This window comes from Marmota monax, unplaced genomic scaffold (assembly GCF_021218885.2).
Source record: "Marmota monax isolate L192 unplaced genomic scaffold, Marmota_monax_Labrador192_F-V1.1 WCK01_AAM20220418_F8-fsc00029, whole genome shotgun sequence".
Lineage (NCBI taxonomy): Eukaryota > Metazoa > Chordata > Mammalia > Rodentia > Sciuridae > Marmota > Marmota monax.
The window spans coordinates 5,502,950-5,512,416 of record NW_026693024.1 but is presented as its reverse complement, the minus strand read 5'-3'; positions in this window follow the sequence as shown (position 1 = coordinate 5,512,416).

The following is a 9,467-nucleotide window of genomic DNA, read 5'->3' as shown; positions in this document are numbered from 1 at the left end:
GATTTGCTTATTCTTGACATTTCTATTAATGGAATCATACAATATGTCATTTTGGGGGTCTGACTTATTTCATTTGACATAATGCATTCAAGGTTCATCCACTTTGTAAAATGGATTAGAATGTTATTCTTTCTGTGGTTGAATAATATTCTATCATATGACTCTACCATTTTCGAATGAATTCATTTTTAATGAACATTTGGCTGTTTGTACCTTTCAGTTATCATGAAACAGTTACCATGAAGCCAGAAACATTCATGCACATGTTTTTGTGTGGGCGTGTTTTCATTTCATTTCATTTGGGTAAATGCCTAAGAGTGGAATTGCTGGGCTATATGGTAACTTTATGTTTCACTTTTTGAAGAATTACCAAACTCTTTTTTTGGGGTGGGGGGTACTGGGGATGGAAGTCAGGATCACTCAATCACTGGGTTACATCCCCAGCCCTACTTTGTATTTTATTTAGAGACAGGGTCTCACTGAGTTGCTTAGCACCTCACTTTTGATGAGGCTGGCTTTGAATTTGTGATCCTCCTGCCTCAGCCTCCCGAGCCATTGGGATTACAGGCGTGTGCAATTGTACCAGGTTACCAAACAGTTTTCCAAAACGGCTGCGCCATATTGCATTCCCATCAGCAATATCTGAGGATTCTGATTTCTCCATATCCTTTCCAACACTTGCTGTTGTCCATCATGGCCATCCTAGGGAGGATCATAGTTGCCTGAGTGAGTGTGAAGAAGTGTCTCATTGTGATCTTGACTTGGGTTTCCCTAATGACTCATGATGTTGAGCATCTTCTCAGGTGTTTCTTGGCCACTTGCGTATTTTCTTTAGAGAACTGCTGACCCCAATCCCTTGTTCCTTTTTAAAACTGGCTTTCTTTTCTTTTTTATTGTTGTGTTCTAAGTCATGATGTGCATTTACATATTTTGGACATAATCTTATCACATATAGGATCTGCAAATAGTTTCTCTTGTTACGTTGTTTGCATTTTCATTTTCTTAATAGTGTCGCCTGCCACACAAACTTTCTCATTTTGATGAAGTCTAATTTATCTATGTTTCTTCAGTTGCTTATGCTTTGGGTGTTCTAAGAAACTGTCACCTCATTTAAGACCACAAAGATTCATTCTATGTATTCTTTTAAATGTTTTATAGGTTTAGCCCTTATGTTTGGACCTTTGATCCTTTCTGAGTCATTTCTTTATGTATAGTGTGAGAAAAGGGTCTGTCTTCTTCTTCTTCTTCTTCTTCTTCTTCTTCTTCTTCTTCTTCTTCCTTCTCCTTCTCCTTCTTCTTCTTTTTTTTTTTTTTTTTGCAGGTGGCTATCCATATGTCTAGGCACCATTTGTTGAAAACACGGTTCTGATTTTTTTCCTATTGCATATTTTGGACACCTTTTTCAAAATCTATTTTGAGCCTTTCAGTTCAAGTTCATTGACCTAGATGTCCACCCTTATGCCAGAACCAGGGTCTTTATTACTGTAGCTTTGTAGGAAGTTTTGGAATCTGGAAGTGTGAATTATCATCCTTTGTTTTTGCTTTCAGGATCGTTGTGGCTTTTCTAAATCTCTTGCATTTCTATTTGAATTTTGAGATCTTCTTGTTAATTTCTACAAAATTAGATTTCTTGAAATTTGTGGATCAATTTTTGGACTGTGCATATGTGTGTGTGTGTGTGTGTGTGTGTGTGCCCGCGTGCGTGTGCATGTGTATGTGAGTTTGTATGTTTTTTGTGCTGGTTGTCAAACCCAGGGTTTTGTGCATGCTAGGCAGGTGACCTACTACTGAGCTACCTTCCCGGCCCCATATTAGCAATATTCAACCTTCCGATACGTGAGCATGGGACGTTGCCGTGATTTACGCATTCTCAAATTTCTCTAACGGTATTTCAGTGATAGTTTGCAGTGTAAAGTCTTGTACTTCCTTTGTCAGATTTATTATTCATCATTTTCTTATTTTACACCTTTTAACTGAAATCATTTTATTTTTTATTTCATATTGATCACTGTATACAGAAGTACATTTGAATTTGGTACGTTCATCCTTTATTCTGCGATATGTCATCTTCAATTAGAGGTAGTTTCACTTATTTATTCCCAATGTTAATGTCTTTTATTTTGCTCTCTCTCCAATTTCCCTTGGACAGTATCTCCAGTAAATGTTGAAGGGAAGTGGCAAGAGCAGACATCTTTTCCTATTTCTTATCTTAGGATGAAAACTTTTTGTCTTTCATCATTAAGGGGGGTGGGCAACCTTGGGGATTTTGTTAATACTATGGATAGAGAAATATACCTTCTATTCTTAATTTGTTGCATACTTATTTATTTTTAATGAGGAAAAGGTCTTTAAATTTCAACATTTTTTTTTGTCTCTTAAAAAGATCCTGTGGATTTTGCCCCTTATTCTTTTAATGTGGTTTACTTATGGGTTGATTTTATATTAAATTAAACTTGTATTCCTAGGATAAATCCACTTGGTTATGGAGTATAATCCTTTCCTGTCATAAAGTTCAATTTGCAGATGTTTTGTTAAGGAGCTTTGTATCCATGTTAATAAGAGCTATTTATAAGCACTTTTTTTCCTCATGTGATATCTCTGTCTAGTTTTCATATCAAGGTAATATTAGCCTGATAGAATGAGTTGGAGAGTATTACTGTTTTAGTTTTTGGAAGGGTTTGTGATGGATTTGTGTTAATTATTCCTGAAAAATTTCATAGAATTTAGCAGTGTAATCTGGTCCTGGACATTTGCTGTGGGATTTTTTTTCCATTAACGATTCAATCTCTTTACTAGTTTTGAATTTATACAGATTTTCTATTTCTTCTTGTGTCAGTTTTAGAAGTTTGTCTTCACTGAAATTTCCATATTTTACCTATATTACCTAATTTACTGACATATAACTGTTCGTATTATTCCTCTTAAATTGTTTTTTATTTCTGTAAACTCAGTAGTAATGTCCCCTCTTTTGAATTACTAAAATCACTTCTGAGCAAATTAGTAACACCATTATTCCCAAATTTAGTAACTGTGCTTTCTCTATTTCTGTCTCAGTCTAACTAAAGATTTGTTGATGATGTTTCCTTTGGAATCACATTTAGCATCTTAATTTACAATAATGTAGTTTAGATTAATATGAACTTAAGTTCAATAGTGTAAAAAAACTTTGTATATAGCTCCATTTCCTTCATTTGTGTTGTTATTATCCTACAGTTATTTCTTTACACATTGTTTACTCAACACAAATGTATAATTTCTATAGTATGCTATTGTGTTTTGAATGAGATGAAAGACTTACAAACAAAAAAATTCAATTATACTGTCCTTTATTTATTTATTTATTTGTGTGTGTGTGTGTGTGTTTTTTACCTTTACTGCATGTTTAAGTTAGATATGTGGGGTCTCCCAAAAGCTGATGTGTGAGGCAATGCAAGAGAGTTTAGAGGTGAAGTAATTGGATTACGAGAGCCTTAACCCAATAAGTGAAGTAATCCCCTGATAGGGATTAACTGAGTGGTGACTGAAAGCAGGTAGGGTGGCCAGAGGAAGTGGTTCATTGGGTGCCTCTGGGGTTTCTATTCTGTCATGGTGAGAACAGTCTCTCTGCTTCCTGAAGTCATGTTTTGGGATACTTTCCTCCACCGTACTCTTCTGCCATAATGTTCTGCCTCCCCTTGAGCCCAGAGGAATAGATCTGGCCATGTATGGACTAAGACCTCTGAAACCATGAGCCTCCAAATAAACCTTTCCTCCTCTATTTGCTCTTACTAGGTATTTTGGTCACAGCAGTAAACAACAGTGATCAATACCCCAATGCTCTGTATTTCTACATGTATATTCAAGTTACTATCTAGTGTCCTTTCCTTTCAGTTTGAAGGACAAATTTCTTGTGGGCAGGTCAACTGGTAATGAATCCTCTCAGTGTTTGTCTGACAGTGTCTTAATTTCTCCTTCATTTTGAAGGATAGTTTAACTAGATATAGAATTTTTATTTGGTCATCATTTTTTTCCCTCATCACTTTGAATTTATCATCTCACTGACTTCAAACCTTCAAGGTTTCTGTTAAGAAATCAGTTGTTTATCTTTTAGAGGATCCTTTGAACAGGATAAGTCCACTTCTGGCTGTTTTCAAGAGTCTGTCCTTTAAGAAATTTGATTATTATATGTCTAGATGTGGACATTTAGAATTTAGAATTTGTAATTAATATAAATTTTAATTTAATTTAAAATTTAATATAATTTATATAAATATAAATTTATAATGTTATAGTAATATAAATTTTGAATTTATATTAATTTTTATATGCTGAGCTGTTTTGATTGTGTTGATTAATGTTGTCCATCAAAATTGTGAACTTTTTGGTTATTCTTTTGCCAAATATTGTTTCTAACACATTCTCTCTTACCTCACTGAGACTCCCATTGAACATCTGGTGGTGTGCTTGATGGTATCCCACAGGGTAACTGTGATTCTATTCATTAATCTTCTCTTTTTGATTTTTGTTTCTCAGAGTAAATAATCTCAATTGACCTAGCTTCAAGTTCTCTTATCCTTTTTCTGTCTTCTCACATTTGCTATTGAACCTCTATAGAGAATTCTTTTATTCATTATACTTTTCAATTACAGAATTATTTGGCTCCTTTTAATAATTTCTATTTAGTTTTTAATTTCCTCTATTTGGTGAGGTGTGATTCTCATACATTCCTTTTGTTCTTTAGACATGATTTCCTTTAGTTCTTTGAACATATTTAAAATAGTGGATTTTGGTTATATTTATTTATTTATTTATTTGGGTGGTAGAGATTGAACCTAGGGGTCCTTTACCACTGAGCCACATCCTCAGCCCTTTTGATATTTTATTTAGAGTCAGGGTCTCACTAAGTTGCTTTAGGCCTCACTAAATCATTGAGGCTGGGTTTGAACTTGAAACCCTCCTGTCTCAGCCACCCAAGTCACTGGGATTACAGTTGTGTGCAACCGGGCCTGGCTAAGATAATGGATTTAAAGTCTTTATCTACTCCGTCCAATATCTGTGCTTGCTCAAAGGCAGTTTTTATTGTCTTCTTTTTTCCCTATGAATGAACCATACTTGTTTTTTTGCATGTCATTCATGTATGTGTATGTGTGTGTGTGTGTATATATATATATATATATATATATATATATATATATATATATATTAACCTTTATTTCTTGTTTTGTAAAGATTCAAGATCAACCAGAGTTGACATCTTTTCAGGTCTTTCTTGAGCACACCCACAATCCTGAGCATGAATATAATGGCCCCCTTTCAGCCTTTGACCTTCCAGATTACTAGGAGATTTTCAAATCCCCTGGTAGATAATTCAATTCATTATTTAATTTTCTTTTATTTACTTTTAGTTATTCTTTTGTCTCAAGTCTTATCACTGCCTCAGGTAACTGCAGTGTTAAACGATTGCACTTTTTTTTTTTTCAACAAATGTCCCTGAAGAAAACCCTACTTCCTTTGGTCCAGATCTGAGTCAAGTTGAATAGAAACAAGCCTTAATTGTGGTATCTTCCAGGAAACCACCAGACAAGCCCAGTGATGACCATTTTTCCAGGAATGGGGTTTGGAAAGCGCTCCAATACTTCCAGTGAGTTTGGGCTGCTTATCTCATTGCAACAGGGCTGTTGATTTTCAAGGCTACCACTGAGGAGAGGAGAATGGCCACAGAGCAACGTCAGAACGTCAGAAATTCAGAGAGTGCATTACTCTTTACTGAAATGTGCTGTTTTTCTTGAATAAGGGATCCCAGATTGTTTCAAGTCTTTGGTTGAATAACTATCATAGTTTGATTTTGACATTTTGTGCCAGTGTTCTCATGGTTTTTGTGAAGGAGAAGATTTTTGGAGGCCTTTTCTCCTTCATTTTCATTTATGTCACCTCTGTTGAGGTTACAACTCTAGTTTATGAATTATTAGTGTTGAGTGATTGCAATCACATTTTAACTTTTTAGTACCCACCTCAAATTAACTGCCTTAATTCCAATATAATAAGAAACTTCAATATAAACTCATTTTCCTCTCCTTTTCTCTCTTTGTTCATACACATATGGTTGTGTGTGTGTGTGTACCTGGGTGTGAGTGTGTGTGTGTGTGTGTGTGTGTAGCCTTAAATGAACACTCAAAGGCTCATGTGTTGAAGGCTGGTTCTCAGCTGATGGTGTAATTGGGAGGTGGTGGAACCTTTAACAGGTGGGGCCTAGAGAGAGGAAGTTAGGTCATTGGGGGGGTGCCCTTGAAGGGGATATTGGGAACCCCAAACCACTCCTCTCTTTTTCCTTCCCATCCTCCATGAGCTTAGCACGTTTTCTTCCCTAGTTGCTCCCTGCCATGATGTTTTTCCTTGTCCTGGGTCCAAAACAATGACCATGGACTGCAACCTCTGAAACTGAACCAGGGTATTTGTCGAAGTGGAAGAGATCTGACTCACACACACACATAATCTTGCTGGATGTAGACTGTACCCATGCTACCTTCCCTCCAGCGAGGGCTTAGCATGCTCCGGCTTCCTTCTTATATGTCCTTTGCTTCTTACTTTCCTGTCACCCAATTTACCATCTACTCCTTGCTTTTTATTAAGGTCAAAATTCCCTGTGTTCTACTTGGCACCCCAAACTGTGCCTGTTGAATCGATTTCTGACTTGGCAGGATCGTTCGTTGGTCTGGCAGTTTTTATCTATCTTCATTCTTAAATGGGGTCCCTAGGATGTCACCTTTCCAGGAGCCTTTTGGTAACCAACAGTTCTCTTGGAAGAACGTGACCGTCTCTTGTTCCTCTGCACTGCTCAGCCATCAAAGGGCTTCTGGGTGGAGATATTCTTCTTGGGAAATGGCCTTGGTGAAAAGTGTAGAGCCAGCTGTTCTGGGTGGCTTGCCCCGGGTTCGGGGGGGGGGGCTCTCCGTCTGCCCTCTGATTCTCAACTTACCTACCTGCGAGGCCTCTCCTGGGAGAGCAGAAGTTTTGCACAAAATCATTTATGGATTTTTACACTTAGCAAATGTGGACGCTGGAAGCCACAGTCAACCCCTAGCTCAGGCCCGAAGCATTGGCTGTACTGGGTCATGAGCTGCCTGGTTACATTATCTTCCTAGCCCCTTGCATAGGCCACTGATAATCCCGTAGAAACAAGGGTCTGGCCCTGGTAAGACAATGTAAGGTGGCATTATAGGCCTCTGAGTGAGCCAGGGCGACTTCTCTGCCAAAGTCAGCTTAAGTAGACTTCACTGAATCTGCCCATTGCCATCCCATGTGTGTCTGTGAAGCTATTCATATGTCTGCCCTTGGCTGATTTTCTCCGACTCATTACTTGCTTGTTGGTTTCCTTGCTTCTGAAGGCTCTCCAAGACGTGTGAACAAGTCTTTAGGAAGGGAATTGCTAAAAATATCACTTCAAAGGGATGGATGAAGGTGGGGGACAGGGGAGTGGCCAGGCTGGATGGCTCAAGTATGAATGAATGAGACCTTCTTTCTGAAGTATTCGTTTTTGTGATCAAGTGATGTAACAGAGGAATTGTACAAAAGGGAAAAATTGTCTGATATAGATCTCTAGAGAGGTACTTCAGAGACTCCTTGATTTGCACTTTTAAAGTTCCCAAGATTATGGCTTCCCCCATCCTTTCGCTATGTAGCAAACTTTCTTCCACAGCGGTGCCTTATTGTCGTATTCTTTGATCCATCAATAAATTCTTGTGGCTAAAACAGAAACGAACAAACAAAAGTCTCAGTCCATCTGAAGTCAACTTTATGTCTGAAGAAGGAGTGGGTTTCTTTCTTTTTCTATTTGGATATTCTGTTGACATCATATATTTAGAAGACTACTGACTACTTCTGCTTTCAAGCTTACCTTCTGCAAATTTGTCAGTGACTCTCAAAATGGATCATGGTATATTCATGTTTGGCAGAGAGTGTGGCTTTCAATCTATCTTCTCTCAGAATTGATTAAAGACTTTTTATTAATGTACATCTCAGAATTTTATTTTACACAAAGATTTGCAGGTGGTTATAGAAATCCTTTAGAAATGTCCTTTGACTAGTAAATAACTTCTAATAAAGCCAAACAACCTGCAAGAGGTATAAATTAATCAATTACTAAATTGTTCCATTGATGTAACATTGTATTTTTTAAATTTATTCTTCCATTTAAAAAATTATAGTTTAAAGAGGATAAATTTATACTTTAAAGATATTAATACAATATTCTAGAATACATTATGCATTAGCTTAAATTTACATGTGGCAAAAAAATACCTCACAGATCTCACTATTTTTCACCATTTTAAAAATTTAATCACTGATCAAAATTTCCAATTGATCTCGAAGAGTGACAAATTTAAATAATTTAAGTTCTGTTTCTTTGTCTTAACAGTCAGTATATTATCAGTGTTTATTTTGAATCTACTGTTTAAACACAGGGATGAGTAGAACCAGAAAAAATACAAAGAGCAATTTTGAATGCTTACAAATTTACCCTTGAAACCACTCTTATTACTGAGATTGTTTTAAAAGTTAATTTCCATGTAGAATACAATGTTCCTTTTTTCCTTCTTTAAATCAAGGTATCATCTACATACAAAAAATTTACTTTTTATAGTACAGGTCTGTGCATTTGGACGGATGCATCCCTGCTATAACCACCACCATGATTAAGACATAAAAAGTCTCATCAATCTCTCTGTCTCCCACCTCTGCTCTAGCAATCTGTTTTCTGTCCCTATAGCTTTTCTTTTTCCAGAATGTCACATTGATGGGATCATACAGCATGTACTTTCTTTTGAATCTGACTTTCTTAACTTTGAGTGCATTTTGAGACTTACCTGGGCTTTTATGCACGCCAATCATCTTCCTTCTATTTTGCTGAATAATCTTCCTTTCAGTCCACAGACCTCCAGTTTGTTCATTCACTCTCTTGTTGAGACACATTTGAGTTGCTTACAGTTTTTGACAATTATGGATAAATCTACTAAAAAAATTTCACACGTGAGTTTTCATAGGACTATAATTTTTCATTTCACTGTTGGCAATTGTATACAGTGAGAAATTAATTCTTTAGTATTTGATATCTTTGATGAAATAAATGGCATCTTTAATTTTTTTCATAGTCAATCTGTTTGTCATTGGATACAGATATATAATTGCGTTTTGCATATTGACGATCTATTCTAAAAACTGGCTCAATTTGGTGTTTAATCCTAGTCATTTAACAAGAACTCATTTGGGATTTTTTTATGTATACAAATATTTGCTGCAAAAAATAAAAATGGTCTGGGGCTGGGGTTGTGGCTCAGTGGTAGAGCACTTGCCTAGCACATGTGAGGCACTGGGTTCCATCCTCAGCACCACATAAAAATAAACACATAAAATAAAGGTATTGTGTCCATCTACAATTAAAAAAAATGGTTGCTGCAAAATTCCATTTTTCAAATGAAGAAAGTTCCCTT